The sequence below is a fragment of the Gallus gallus genome, chromosome 4 (genome assembly GCF_016699485.2).
Source record: "Gallus gallus isolate bGalGal1 chromosome 4, bGalGal1.mat.broiler.GRCg7b, whole genome shotgun sequence".
In the NCBI taxonomy this organism is placed as follows: domain Eukaryota; kingdom Metazoa; phylum Chordata; class Aves; order Galliformes; family Phasianidae; genus Gallus; species Gallus gallus.
This window is the reverse complement of record NC_052535.1, coordinates 78,943,039-78,958,174: the sequence shown is the minus strand read 5'-3', so window position 1 is coordinate 78,958,174 and position 15,136 is coordinate 78,943,039. Positions and strand designations below refer to the sequence as shown.

At 36.2% G+C, this 15,136-nt stretch overlaps 1 protein-coding gene and 1 long non-coding RNA gene across 22 annotated transcripts in view; one reads left to right on the top strand and one right to left on the bottom strand.

The window, feature by feature from the left end:
* Positions 1-15,136, top strand: part of JAKMIP1 (janus kinase and microtubule interacting protein 1) — a 129,020-nt gene that overhangs the window by 29,340 nt on the left and 84,544 nt on the right. For 17 of the 21 annotated variants that reach the window (XM_046940430.1, XM_040699201.2, XM_040699190.2 and 14 more), the window contains one exon: positions 13,646-13,838. The exons of 2 other annotated variants lie outside the window; for them this stretch is intronic. The gene's annotated coding sequence lies outside the window, so the exon portion shown is untranslated. Of the gene's footprint in view, positions 1-785; positions 919-13,645; positions 13,839-15,136 lie in introns of all 21 variants that reach the window. 2 more of the 21 variants (XM_046940424.1, XM_040699191.2) reach the window with 1 other exon arrangement.
* LOC112532319 lies at positions 1,712-14,536 on the bottom strand. The gene is made up of 5 exons (XR_003074876.2): positions 14,194-14,536; positions 13,748-13,821; positions 11,968-12,156; positions 6,705-6,761; positions 1,712-1,880 (listed from the first exon to the last, which is right to left on the bottom strand). It is a non-coding gene; the product is annotated as an uncharacterized LOC112532319 (long non-coding RNA).

Genomic DNA, 15,136 nt, shown 5'->3' with positions numbered 1-15,136 from the left:
AGATGTGGTGTCCCTGTTTGTTGCAGGGGAATTGGACTAGATGACCTTTAAAGGTCCATTCCAAATCTAAGAATTCTATGATGCTCTGAGACTGTACTAAGAATTGCAGCTGCTTCTACCAAACAATACACTCATGAATTTTTTTCACAAAAACAAGGTCAAATATCCTGCTAATTTTTGTTTTTTGTTGCCCATGTTTTGTTTCAATAGAAAATAAGTAACAAAACATATATAAAATATTTATATATATTAACTATGTCTCAAGATGTTTCAACCAGTGTGGCGCAAACAAGTCAAAAGGTTGGATGCCTGTGTGAATATCCTTCTTTAAACTACTTCTCTTTGAAGAGTCTCCTTTCACTGGAGTTCTTCCATACATTCTGCCTTTTTTCTTGTGTTTATTTCTTGTGTTTTTTCTTGTGTTTCTTCTTTTTCGTGTGTTTATCTAAAGACGTGTTGTTGGATTAGTACCCAGATAGCGTCAGAGACAGTATGCTTGACTACAAGATCCTGGTCTGAGCCAGTATCATCAAATTCTTCAGCAGCCTGTGCTGTTGTCTAGTACTGCGTGTTGTCTAAACAATACAGATGGTGAATCTGCAAGTAATTTAGAAAAATAAATGGAAAAAAGGGAAGTGTGACTCTCCCACCTACAGTAAAATTTTCCAGGGTTTATATTTATCAAGTATTCTTACATATTCATTAAACGCACATGTTTGGGCTGACTACTTGATTAACCGGACTGACACCCCAATATTATTCACATTTTGCTTATGTTTTTTTAGATATGTTACCCTAACCTGAATTAGTCTCACCCATTTGGGAAGATGGAGAAATCCTAGGATTCTTACTGATGTGACGACTGTCAGTTAAGGCTAATCTCTACTTTCTATCCTGAATTTCTCTTCAGAAGTAAATGTAAATAACTCAGTAAGATATGCTCAAATCTGAGTGGGCTATATACAAAAAGAGAAGATTTACGTTTCATTTATATCTAAATATTTAAGATTACGTTTGTATTGATTTATATTTTCACTCCTGTTACATTCTTTTAGCTTTTCTGTTCATAGTGAAGTTATAATTTTTTTTTTTTGTTTGGCTAAGGTATGATCAATGAGAGGAATTGTTGTACTTTGTGCTCCTCTTTTTGATATACATTAAAAAAAACAATTGTTTTGTATTTGATAGATGAGGCAGTTTTATAAGTACTCCCCCTTTTATTAACTCTTACTGCTGTTGCTGTGGAAGTTGATGTGAGATAATTTCCCTGAGTTCACAGCCCCTAGGCTTTATTGTGTGATTTCTAGTTCCAGGGATATCTTCATTTAATGAACTTTTTCTCTTAAAATTACTTTCAGTGAGGTAAGTTGAGAACTGTAATTTAACTCACAGATTTAGGTCATAAAGCTTCCTTAGATGAGATTGTAGTTATAAAAGCCAATGATCTTTGCTGTTTGTTAAAATCCATTGCATATTTCAAAACAATTATGAATATATAATCTAAACATTTGTATTATGTTCTCCCAACTGTGTTATTTGGCCGTTATGCCTACTGTTTTGACACCACCATTCTTTGTATGCCTATAATTTGTCAAATGAAAATTGGGATACGTATGATAAATCTTACTTTGAGACATTTCTAGTCATGCTATAATGTTTGAAATGATATGGCTGGAATTTCATCCAATATTGAAAGTCATTCATGTATCTGACTTAAGATTTCTTTACGTTAACAGTTTGAGAAGTTGTTTTAACTTTAGTTTGAAATACAGTGGCAAGAGAGAGAAAACAAAGGATATGTTAGGTTGTTGGGTGTTTGTACCATAGATATTACCAATGTATTTCTGACTTGAAGTTCATCAGGAGCACTCTGTGGATACCTGTAAAGGACCAAAGGGATGGGATGTGATTGCATGTATTTTATTTTAATGCATCTATTCTGTTAAACTTTTCTGGTTTGGGGAAATGCTTTTGTCTGCTGCCATCTCTGTAGTAGTGAAGCAGATTTCTAACACTTCCCCACCACAGAAAAAAGCACAGATTAAATGGCAGAACCTCAGAATGAAGAAATTAAAGACTACTGAAGACTGAAGTGTTGCAACATGGTTCATTTTTAGGTTATTTTAATATCATCCCCCAATCTGCTGTATCAAGCTGGAGTTATTTGCTCACAGGCCAGATTTTTCAGCCAGTAAATACTCCTGAGCCCTCTATTTTGAAGGCAAATATGTCCAAAGACATCCACAAAGTGATGTTAACTGACACACAGTGACACCCACTACTTGCCTCCTATATAAGTCACAGTTGTCACAGAGTGACCTTTAAGCCAAGAAAAGAAGGATTCTGCTATCATCTTTCACAGCCCTTTAGTGACCAAAATCTTAACTCTGAGCAGTAAGGAAGCCTTAATATCAGTATTAAGTACTCATATCTCTTTTGCACGTGGTAAGCTCCTGATCTTGTGTACATCAAGACTTTAAATTGTATAAACTTTCTTGTAAATGAGAAGATGGATTTTTTTTTTAATTGTTTTCATTTCTATCATGAAATGGCTTCCCATGGCCCCACAGCTGGGGCTCAGAAGCACAGCTTATCCAACAGAGGTTCTGTAGCAGACACTGCCTGAGACGCACAAATGGTCCAACAAAGCCAGAGAGATGCTGTGTTATAACAGTTATCATTTGTAGTGTAGACTGGCCTTTAAATAAATTTCTTAATTAGGCTAACATCCAGTAACTCTAGGATGGGTAATTAGCAGAAGCCATATCAGGAGACAAGTGTTTTTTCTGGCTCGTTACCCTGTCTTTTACTGTTTGCACAAGATTTGAGTTGCATTAAAGTTCATGCATCTTCTCATATTTTTTTTTTTGGTCGAAACCTAATTAACGGTTGATATTGTACATACACCTGGCCTTATTTTAGAGATTTTCTTGAATGTAAATCAAGTATTTTACATAAATATAGTTAATTCTGTATAGGAATGGAATATAATGTGTCAGTGTGTCTTTTACCTTATTTTCTATTGATCAATGCATTCATATTATTGATCCATCAAGTCTCTACCTTAGAAATTCCCTTGTGCTTCTCTTGAATCAGGATCTCAGGTCTGTTTGAAAGTGCAGTCATCAATTTTCTATATTTCATCCATTTCTTACTGAATTATTCTCAAAGCACTTAGAAATTTTTGAATAACTGGACATCCAACAAGACTGATTGGATGGAGATGTGCCTCAGATTACAACGTATTTCCAAAGAGCTGCTTAAAGGGGCGTAATGTTTATGCCTCCATCCTTTGGGATTAGAGCAGACCACATTAAAATTTATAAATACAGGTACTAAGTTTTATGGGGTTCAGAGTAAACAAGTAACATATACAAAAGAAAATATAGTTGTGTATGTATAAATAATCTCCACCTGCAAACAAACTGATCAATTGCTTGTAGCAGTAATAAGTCATATTTTGGAAACTGTGAAATCAAAAGGAAAGGGATCATTTGCCATACAGCAGCCAGAGGATCCTGCGGGTATAAATGATGACTTCCTTTCTGTTACCTTCTTTGTGAAGTTCTAAGAAATATCAATTTTCTTGCATATAATTTTTCTTTTTCCTCAGAGGCTACTACTTGGCTTGGTGTTTAATAATTGATAGTAACTAGGAGGTGAAGTCACAGGCATTGTACCCTGTAATCCTTAGGATATTGTTGAAATGATTTCTCCTTTGTACATTAAGCATTCAGTGCTCTGAAGTTAGGTCTTTGAACCCATCAAATCTGAAATACAATAGCACTTTATACTTTGCAGTGTTCCAGTATGAACTTTAATTGTATTTGTGTTTTGAAGGTTATGCTTTCAGTAAACAATTTGCTGTAGTTAGAGAATATTGTATGCAACTTTTGAAGATTGTGGATGAGTTGGCTGTGTGATGACAGAAAAAAACTGTAGAGGTTTGTTCTAGGTGATGGATGTCCAAATGAACAATGAAGTCTGCTGGATCTTGTTACAATGCTTACATGCAATCTTGTAAGCAGCTAACTAAAAAGCTTTTGGTTTGTGCTGAAAGAACATAACAACATCCTGACCTGTCAGGTGATAGACATCAGGCAGTACTGCAGTACTAAGTAGAGGGTAAATGATAATGACATAGCATCAGTCCTCTGTTTACTCAAGTTCTAACAGAAGGGAAAGTATGCTAGTAATACAAGATCAAATTATATGTATATCCATTTTATCTCCTTCTGAAGGAAGAGACATCAAAAATGCTTTATTTCCCTGGTTTAGAGAGAAGACATATAAAAATAGATGTTGGTCAAAAGCAAATATTTATTTTGGATGTGTGTATGTGCATATTTTATCTATACATTTTTATCTCTTCATGTGAACTGTCTGTTTAAAAAAAAAAGTACAATCAAGCTGAACTGTAGCTAAGAAATATATCCAATTTATATGGCTTCTGAAATGTATTTCATCAGCAACAGCAACACGTGCATTTCTGCTGATGGTTGCACTTTTCTTGACTTTATTGTTCCATTGCCCCTAATAAATATGGATGCACTAGTGTGCATATGTCAGTGTTTTTTTCTAATGTTTCTTTGCTGACTCCAGTAGCAGTCTATTTCACCTGAAATTTTATTTACTAGGAAGAGATTATATAAATATGCAGTAAACTGAATGTGATATAAACCAAAGTAATGTATTAAATGTGGGTAAACCACAGAAAGAAAATAACAACAAAAAACCCCAAACCAAAGAATTTCTAAAAACCTTTCTGTGCAGTGTTCAAGTTATATATGGTAATGCAATGCAGAATATGCTGGCTTTTTTAAATCCCTGTATGGTTTGTATTAAGGGTGGTTTTTATGAAGATAATGAAAAATGCATTAATACTTCTAATGTCAGAGAAACAAATCAAGGCCACAATGTAGCAGGTAACTATGAGATAAACTTGCTTAATGAATCATGAATAATACTTGGTGCAATATTTGGTATTGCAAATAATTGGAGTTGATGCGTCCTGATGTAATTTTAGAATATTTATTTTTTTTAATGGAACTGAGTTTACACTTTGTTTTGCAAACCTAGTAGGGTAGCAAGATGCTTAAATAAGTAATTAAAATATAAAGAAAGGGACTGAGTGAGCATAAAAAGAAAGGTTCGACTCTGCGCAGGTGTGGAATGGAGAGAAGAGCACTGAGCTGCAATTAGGGCTGCTGAGCCTGAGCTTTGTGATCTGGCAAAGTAAAATAAGTTGAGCTATGTTACTGCTGACAAGCTTGCAGGAACTTTTGCTCAGCATATGTCATAGAGATGAGAGCTGTGAGGAACTCCTTTGTGGGATTGTTAGAAGCAGGTTTATGCCTGTGCTCCATCCCCACACTCATGTTTTTTAAACTTGGACATTATGCACATTTGTACAAACAGACCTCTGAAAAGTCAAAAGGAGTAGATCAACTCCAGGTAAAAATATCCTTCTTGGATTTTTTTTTTTTTGTGTGTGTGCCATGCCCTACAGTCTGGCTCATCCCATTGTCACTTTTTTTTTTTCCCACCAGTATGTAGTGTGGCTGCTGTACTATGGTATTGCATGTTCCAGTTAGAACTGTGAACCACAGTGCTGGGCTTTGGTGGGGTCACTGTTTTGGGGGATGAAAGTGCAGGAAGCTGGTCATCTCATTTACTTCCAAATCTGTGGCCACTACTGAAAAATGTTTGATGGTATTCTGCTCAATATATAGAAACACAGAATCACCAAGGTTGGAAAAGACCCACAGGATCACCCAGTCCAACCATCCACCCATCACCAATAGTTCTCACTAAACCATGTCCCTCAACACAGCGTCCAAATGTTCCTTAAACACCCCCAGGGTCGGTGACTCCACCACCTCCCTGGGCAGTCCATTCCAGTGCCTTATAGCATATAGACTACTGTGTATGTATTTATTTGTACATATTTAAAAATGTGTGAGGAGAGAATGAAAAAAAATTGAGAACAGGATTTGGAGGTGTGTTTCTACTTTTGATTTATTTAATGGAATGAGATTGGTTTCTCTAAAGAACCTTGAGATGTCTGTGATGTCCGTAATTTTAGGACACATAGATTTTTGCAACCAATTCCTGTTAGGGAGGTAAGGATGTGTTTTAGATATAAGATTAGGTATAGGATATTAGATATAAGTAATCAGCATTCACTGATTGTGAGTTTTAAGAAACACAAGTAGCTCCTTGTGTCTCTAGATTCTTTAATATTAGTTCACTGATAGATGTATTTTCAGTAACAGGTCTAATATTTTTATATGATTTGTTTCGAAATGTGCTACTCTCAGACATGAAATCCTCACAGTAGTGACACTTGGGGGATACAGTTCAGTAAAGTACTGGACAGAAATTAACTGGGAACTGGAATCGAATACCTAACATGCCTACACGTTGCAACATCTTTATGACACTTTTCCTTACTGTGCTATTGGTGAGAAGGCCGAAGAGGGCTGTGACCATACTGTAAGGTAGTCGTTCTGTAAGGGCAAGTATCTAAAGGTCACTAGGACTGGATTTCTTCTCCCATCCCCCACTATTATGATTTTAATGGCAAGCAGCTCTTTGTTTATGTAAAACTGGTGTGAAGTCCTTTATTGGAAGATAATAATGTCTTTGTATCAAACAGTGCCTGTTTCAAACTGTTACATTTGTCCCTGTTTAATCAGACTTACCAAGGTTTCTGGGAGGATCTAACTTCTATCAGCTTCTACTGGGATCTCTTGAATATTCTGAGTAGAAAAATATAATTTATGAGTAGGTGGAGAAGAATGCTAGCTTATTTCCGATATTACACTTCAATTCTTTGCAGAAACACAAGTGAGTACACACAAGCTCGGAGTTTATAGATGTACCTACATGTGTCATTTTATGATCATTATGAAGCCTTAACTGAGCATGCAGAATCTGTGCACTAAATGCTTTCTGTGCAACTCTGAAATGTAGGGGCCTCAAGATTTGCTGTCGGAACTGAAACAGCAGTAACGTGCTGCAAACTGAGCATAAAAGCTGCTGCTCAATTTTATTCATAACACACAGCTAATTGATGGATTTGAGAATGAAAAGTGCAGGTTTTCTTCTCAGAAGGGCTAAGGGCTGAGCTGCAGTTCAAGCACATAAAATGCGGCTGCCCTGAGTCCTTTTCACGAGTTTTAGCTGACTCACTGCATGACCTTGAGGAAACCTCTTCTCTTGGAATACTGCATCTGCAAGGGAGAAGTGGTAGCTGTTACCTTGGGGTGGGTATTTTTGGGTGCAGGAAAATGCAGATTTGATGAGAATGCTCTGTTTTAGATGTTTCACCAGTGTTACAATAGGCACTGTGTGTTAGTAATGAAGAAAGATTGAATATATGTTGAGAGGTAAAAAGGAGAGAACTGGGAATGAAAACTGAATGACTATATCTTTGATTTCCTTTTTTTTTTTTTTTTTAAGCATGTGCTGGTTGATCCAGTAACACTAATTCAAAGCTAGTTAGAGGGAAGAGTCTTAAAAGGGGAGAAAAAGGGAAAACTAGTGCTGAAATCAATGGTAGGTGCATTAACAAATATCTCCCAGCTTAATGTTATTTCTAATTGGACAAGGTATGCGTTTTCTACTTATTAAAATATGATTTATGGAATTAGAAGGCATAGATAGCACTGTAGTGGACTATGGAATGAATCTTCAACATCTTAACGTTTTGATAGATACTTTTAGCCTGCTCATGAGGAAAACGTTCCAACTTTCCAGAGTCTTCAACCATTTTCAGATAGCTACTATTCTTTCTCCTTTAAATTAGCTATACAGAAAAATATTGAAGTACAGGAACTTGTAAAAAGAGCAGCAGCTGAAGCTGGGAATTTATCTGAAAGTAGTGGAGAAGTGGCACACTACGTGATCTGATCCTATCAGCCCTTTTTTTACACTGTGAAGCAGAGACATGCTTTACCAGTCCTTCACATAATATCAACTTCTAGCTGCACAAATGTAGCATAGCTCTTGGTTTTTGTTTTGTTTGGAATTCTAAGTGTAATAGTTACGAACTTGCTGGATACCATGTTTTATGTTTCTGGGACCTGTAAAGATGGGGCTTTTAAAGGAAGGGACTACCATACAGTTGCAAGAAACTTTTTTGAGTAGTTTGTTTAAAACCTCATAAAATCCATATAAAAAATCCATAAAAATCTACCTCCTAAGAATCCATACTGTAAGTACCACTGTGTAGATTTACTACTAGTATGCAATGGAATTGAAGGAGAATTACATTATTTGAAGCAATAGTTACCTTTGTCTATTTCCAAACTCCTCTTAAAACTTGGTGATGTGAAATATTCTTGTTTAACTGACTGATCATTTACATTAAATGAGTAAATTCTTGCCTTTGCATAGAGGCTTTCAGGGTTAAGGTATGAGAATCAGGTTCCAAGTTATTCAGATTTAGAAACCTGATTGTTTCTGTAAAAGGCCACCAATATATATGTGCTTATATGTTTATAAATGCGAAATGAATGTCATACATATTTAGGTACTGAATGAACTCCTGAGGCTAAACAGCAAGTATGTGAGAGAAGCCTGAAGGCCTGAATAGCCCAATAAATCTTACATTACACTTAATTAAATACTAGGGTGTGAGGAGCATGTAGGGAAAAACAGCAGTTGTTTCTGGAGAGGGAAATCTTTCCTTTTCCATCATGGAAGGGCTTCAGACATAATTTCCTTATCAGTGACCTACGTATGAATGAAGAATACTTGTTCAGGCTTAAGAACAACAATTCTGTAATAGCTGAAATAGTGAAGAAGTCAGTACATTAATAAGTCCTTTTTCAGGGCTAATCTAATTGGCAATCTTGCATCAGCAATCTCATTCACTTTGCTAAAGTCATACTAAATGCTGTGCGTAGGAGTGGGAAACAAAAATAGTCTTGTAAACCTTCATTGCTCTCGACAATGCCTTTGAGTAAGTTGTGTAATAGCAAGACAAAATAGCTTCAATTGCTGGGTCATTTCAGGGCACAGAAAGTGGAACAAAGCATCCTGAAACTGATCTGAAAGCAAGATTCTGTTAGAGGGCAATGCCTGGAAAAATCCCCCAGGATCATAGAATCATAGAATATCCTGGGCTGGAAGGAATCCACAAAGATCATTGAATACAACTGCTGGCTCCACACAGGATGTCCCCAAAATCAAACTATGCTTTAAACTTAATGCAGTTGGTGATTGCCCAGCCCTCTAATTTGTTGAGATCTCTCTGCAAGGCCTATTCACTACTGAGGAAGTCAATGGTTTCTTTCAGTTTTGTGTTGTCTGAAAGCTTAATTAGTATGCATTTGAGTCCTGTGTTCAGATCATCTAGGAAAACGTATGGAAGAACTGACTCTACAAACAGAGCCCCAGGGAACCTTATTAGTGACTGGGCAGCAGCTTGATGTAACCCCATTTATGCTAACCCTTTGAGCCTGACCCATCAGCTGGCTGTTCACTCATAATATTTTGTACTTGTCTGGCTGTAAACTGCATATTTCTGTCCTGTAGGATATTGTGGTCAATTCAATGGGCAAGCTTGTCATAAAAGGAAATTAAGTTAGTTAAACTGGACTTTCCCCTCATTAACTGGTATTGACTATGACCAGTGCCTACAATTTGGAAAGACTAATGTAAATTTCATATGAAACCACTGTTGCATGATATGCTGCCTATGAGCCATTTTGTGTCCCTCCATCTGGGAATTGTCACAGTAATCTCAAGTATGACAATATCAAACAATGCAGAAATTGTCATTTTGTCCACAAGATCTTAAGATCTAAGTTTGTCCCCAACAAAAAGTGTGGTTATGGTGTTTGCACGTCTGACTGTGTGTTTATCATGGTAATGATAAAATACCTTTTGTGTGTGTGTCTGTTTTTGGTGTCTTCAGTCAGTACTGAAGGCTTCACATTTTTCTGATTGTAATGTATTGTAATAAGGGGAGAATGAATGGATAAATTAGTGAGCAATTGTGTATATTCTTCACAAGCACTTGTTGGCATGTTCTGACTGCTGACGTTAAGTCCCATTCATGAAAGGCTGTGTCTGTGCCACTCTTGTTTACATGCATATGAAGTCTTTGCTTGCCTGGGTATAACAGGGAATTGGGCTTAAAAAAAAAAATAAAAAAGTAAATATCACCTTCTTAGAAATCTAAGATTGGTGGCTATTTGGTGGTTATACTGAAAAGATGCAATCTTCTTGAGTGTAACTTGTGTCTAGGCAATTATTTGTCCTTCTGGTAGATAATGATCAAATTAACGCTATGGATGTGAAGTTTTAGATTAGGAAGCAAGGTACTATAGTAAAATGAAATGTGTTTTTAGAAGTGTGCTTTTTTTAATACTTGAACACTTGATTATAAGATCTCACCTTCCCTGTCAGTTGATTAGAGTAACTTTTTAGAAAACAACTGAAAGTTAATGTAAATTCCCATTACGAAGAATTTGCTAAGCAAGACTTACAGCAACTACTGCAGGGAACTCACAGATATGCTTGGCACTATATTCCCACATGGCAAAGGAATTGCTTTATTGCCAAATAAGGCTCATTCCTGTTGCTGTTTACCATGCTTTACTTGTTTTAATCTCCAAAAATACTATTTATTAAAAAAAAAAAAAGCCTTCAAAATGTGCATCAGCTGTACAAGGGTATACTGAGGGCTTCTGAAACATTCAGGAGAAACACTTTCTTCTTACCACAGGGTAAGGATGTTATTGTTGTTCATCTTGTCTTTCTGCTCTGAAGGATTGAGTTAGCCCTTGCTAGTAACTGTTTGAAAGGCAGATGAATGCATGTCAGTTTTAAGAGAGAATGCTACTGGGGATGAAATCATAATGTGTTACAAGCCAAATTTTCACTGAAAATTCCATATATTTCAATTTCCGAATTTAGAAAAGGGCTAAAGGTACCCAAGATAATTTTTTAACTATTTGGCAAGTGTTGACAGATTTGCAAGTCATTGCCACGTAAACAGAAATAAAACCTTCATTCTTGTAACACTGAACTTTTGTCTGGAAAGCCATTATATAACAAAGCACGTAATTCAATCAATTTTGCTTATTTAGTCTGTACTGCCCTAACTACAGGATATGAGGGAATTACACTGAATGAAATTACTCATTTATCAAACATCAGTTCATCTGTCAAATTATTTCTATAATAGCTTTAGTTCTTTGTGGATTTTTTTGGGATGCGTGATATACTTGGAATTCAGAATGAAGCTGACAAAGTATCATTTATGTGCTGTTTGTTTGTGGATTAATAAATAGCTTTTTCAAAGAATCAGCATCCCTTTTCTCTTCACCATTCTCCCCTCCCAACCCCTGTTAGAGGTAGATTTAGCTTAGCAGTTACTGGAAATGGGAAATTAAGTATCCAATTGACTTATTTTTGTATTACAATATCTTTTGAGAAACTCTGGGTAGATTACTTAAGGATTATTGTGTTGTAGGTTTCCAGTGGTTGCTGGTAATTTGTTATGAAAAACATTATGATGATATCTAGTGAGGGATATAATTAAATATATTTCAAGTCTGCAATATTTTCTGCAAGACTTATTTCCAATTATTCTTGTTTTCATCTTGCTGATGTGTTATGCCACTGAAATGTCTACTTTTAAAAAGGGTACATGACATCACTATACTATTTTTGTTATATATGCTATTATTAAAGCAACTTGAAACTTTATGTCCTAGATCTATGTTCATCCTTATGAAAGCTTCTGTAAATATTGCACCCTCCATACAGGGAGAAATCCTGGTCAAGAATTATCAAGATACTTTTTGTTTCTAAACTACCTGGAGAATTTAAATGCAACTGCTGTTAAACTAACAAGTTTTTAGAATGTGAGAACTTCTTTTAAAGAGTTAGTATTGTGGAATGAATAGATCTGCTGATGTTAGAATACAAGTTTAAATGTAGAAAACTCACCAGGGTAATTTTGAATTTGAAGATTTGTGGGTTTTTTGATTCTTGAGATATTGTTGCTTTCTTTCTGGGCTGATTACTGTATTTTGGTAACTTCTTGCTCTCTTAGATGTCTTCTGTATTCACTTGTTAACGTTGCAAATACTCCACTTTCCCTTTAAATCAGGCATGTTCAAATTAGCTGCTGTAAGGCTAGAGGAAAACAACAAGATACTATTCTATGTGTAATGACTATTGGAATATTTAGAAACAGGGCGACTCTTGAAGAATAACGAAGTTAGGGTGAAATCAGTCGTATCTGACATCATAAAAATCCAGGTTCTTGGCCCCCTCTCCCCTAAGGAAGCTTGGTGCTCTAGAAACCAATTAAATTACACTTTTCAAGCCTCCTGTGCTACTTAAAGATGCTGACTAAGCTGTTTCAGCACTTTGATCTCCTGCCATGATATGACCCTCATTCTACTTTTATCCTTTTAAAGAGCATTCTCTCACAAAAGAGAATTTGGCCCTAAGGAAATACTCATGTGGGATTTTTGGTGTTTTTTTTCTCTTTTTCCATTAGGCTAGATGGAATCCTAGATGATTGTCCTTATTGAACAAATAATCTGCTCAGTTATTCTCTGAGGATTTTGTATTTACTCAGCTAACAACAGCACTGACTAAAAGCCTGTAACAAACCACTCAAACTGAATGGAAGTATTCCAAAGCAATGGGAATCTTCTAGGAGTTAATGTTTTGGGGACAGTTGCCATCGGAGACAAGCCTGATATATTCTGTGTGAAGTGCCACTTTTTGTGTGAAGGCTTGAACCAAGCACAAGACAACAAGTTTCAGTACTGTTCAGATATGGTATCCTGCCTGCCTTGCAGCTCTCAGCCAAAGGCCCTGGACTTTGCTGGGTTCTACATCTCTTGCTGCAGCCCTATGCTTCAGAGAGCCTAGATGCCTGCATTAGACACTATTGAAATTTGTTTTCCTTCTCTGAATCCCTTTTAGTCAACCATAGACTTATGTTTTAGCATAAAGGGTTTACTGTGAAAGGGCTTAATCCTTAGGAGACTCTATTCTATTTTCTTTACTAAGCTGAAGGAAAGGTGTTGTTATGCTTCTATGGTCAAGATATGTTGACTACTTTCAGTAAATGTGAAGGGAAAGAGTATCAAGCCTTTGTGCATCTCTCTCCATTATTTCGGAGAGGAAATTAACATCATTTCCTTCACTGTACAGGACAGGCATAGAAAGAAAAACAGTATTTAGGTTTCTGAAATTCAGTCTAGTTCTTTGCTGAATAGGATGTGATAACAACCTTATGTTGATACTTACAAAGATCCATGATGATGGCCAGTGTGCATGTGGCAATTCATACACGTAAATGTAAGGCTGTAACGCCCAAACAAGTGATGTTTTGGAAAGAAATACAACCTCAGTTAACAGTTTGCATTGCCCTCTTCTGATTGTTAAGCAGTGTAACAATTGTCACTTTGATTGAAGATCAACTGGCAAAGACAATTATGAATTGGACTCTACATATGCGTTGTTAATAGAAAAATGCCACACTTATAATTTTGCATGCTTTTTCTTCCGCATTTTTGTTACTTTGTATAAATAATTTTTCACTGCATTACTACTGTCAAGGCTGTCAATCAAATCTAATTTGGGTTAAATCTCTTTTGTTTAACAGATAATGTCACCAACATTGCTCAGAAATCCCTTTGTCCTGACAAAAAAGAGGATGTGCCAATAGGGGCAGGACTCAGTGTGGAAAATCCCAGTACAAACGTACTTAACAACTTAGCTCCTGGTGCTGCTCAGACTTAACGTCTTCAACATAAAATCAATCACAACTGCCTCAGAGACCTGTGGACAAGAGGAAGGTACTGTGTATTACAACCATGTTTGCTGGGTAGGAAAAGAATAAGTCTAAAATAGAGTTACAACGTTATCAATTTCTTACAGACAATACCACTTGAAGCTTCAAGTTGTATATATTTTTTGTGTATGCTGAAATACTTTCAACCCAACTAGATTTTGTACTCAGTAAAATAAACCAAATTAATACTAAGTTTCTATCTGCTTTAATATGGTTCTAGTTACAAGAAGCCTTTCCACGTTCACTGAATGAACTTCTTTATAGCAATGTTTTTACCCTGTTTCCTGTTAATTTTGTAAGGCTTTCTCCCCATGCAGAATCTTAAGTCTGCAGGACAGAAATGATTCCCAGTGTCATACCTTCATCACCTGCTTGTTAATGTGACCACTGTCTCTATGTCACGTAAACCTGTCACAATTAATTAAGAAGTAAGTCTTAGACTAGCTTGGTTTCTGTTGGATGTTAAACTTCTCTGACAGAGTCTCTCAGTCTTCTGTTGGCTTTCGTGTGTGTATAGTGTGCACAACTCTGAGTGATGAGAAAGCAGCTTTTCATGCTTTGCCTGAGAAATCAATGATTGGGGTTGCTTTGAGGGACTGACTAGACATATGGGGGGAAAAATATCAGTTTCCTCCTATTGGAGAACTTATGGAAAGGGTGAGAGTTTAGCAGTGTGCCTAATTCCTGACTGTTGCATGTGTTCTAGAATCTTCCTACAGTGGAACTTCATAGATAATGCAGTTACTAAATTTAGAAATCTAAAAGGACTGGACAACCCCTGTTCCACGTAACTGTTCTTACAAAAGCAAAGTATCAGTGGATCCAATAAATGATGTTTTTTTTTCTAGAAGGATACTGTGGATATTATCAAGGTTTGTCAAAAAATTGTATTGCAGAAAAAAGAGGAAAACAGTAGTAACTCTGAAGATATCCCTTACTGGCAGATATTTTGCAGTTTGCATTTGTAAACTGTTGCCTTTTCGCTGTTCACAAAACCTGATGTTATGTTGAATACAGTGCATACTGGAAAAGTACCTCCTGATGGAAGGGTTAACTATGAGCCTAAGTAGGGAGAATGCTATGAGAAATGACAGCTGTGCAGTGTATAATCATTACTGAAATCTTCCTAAGGAAGGAAAGAGTAAAGTTTTCTTTTTTTTAAAAAAAAAAAAAAAAAAAAGTACAGAACATGCCTTAGGGGCTCCTCTGGGTAGTATTGGATTGTCTTTTGTGATGCTCTAGTACAGCTAATAGTTCATTAGTATCTTCTATTTTAATGCTTGAGAGATATTCCTTATAGCA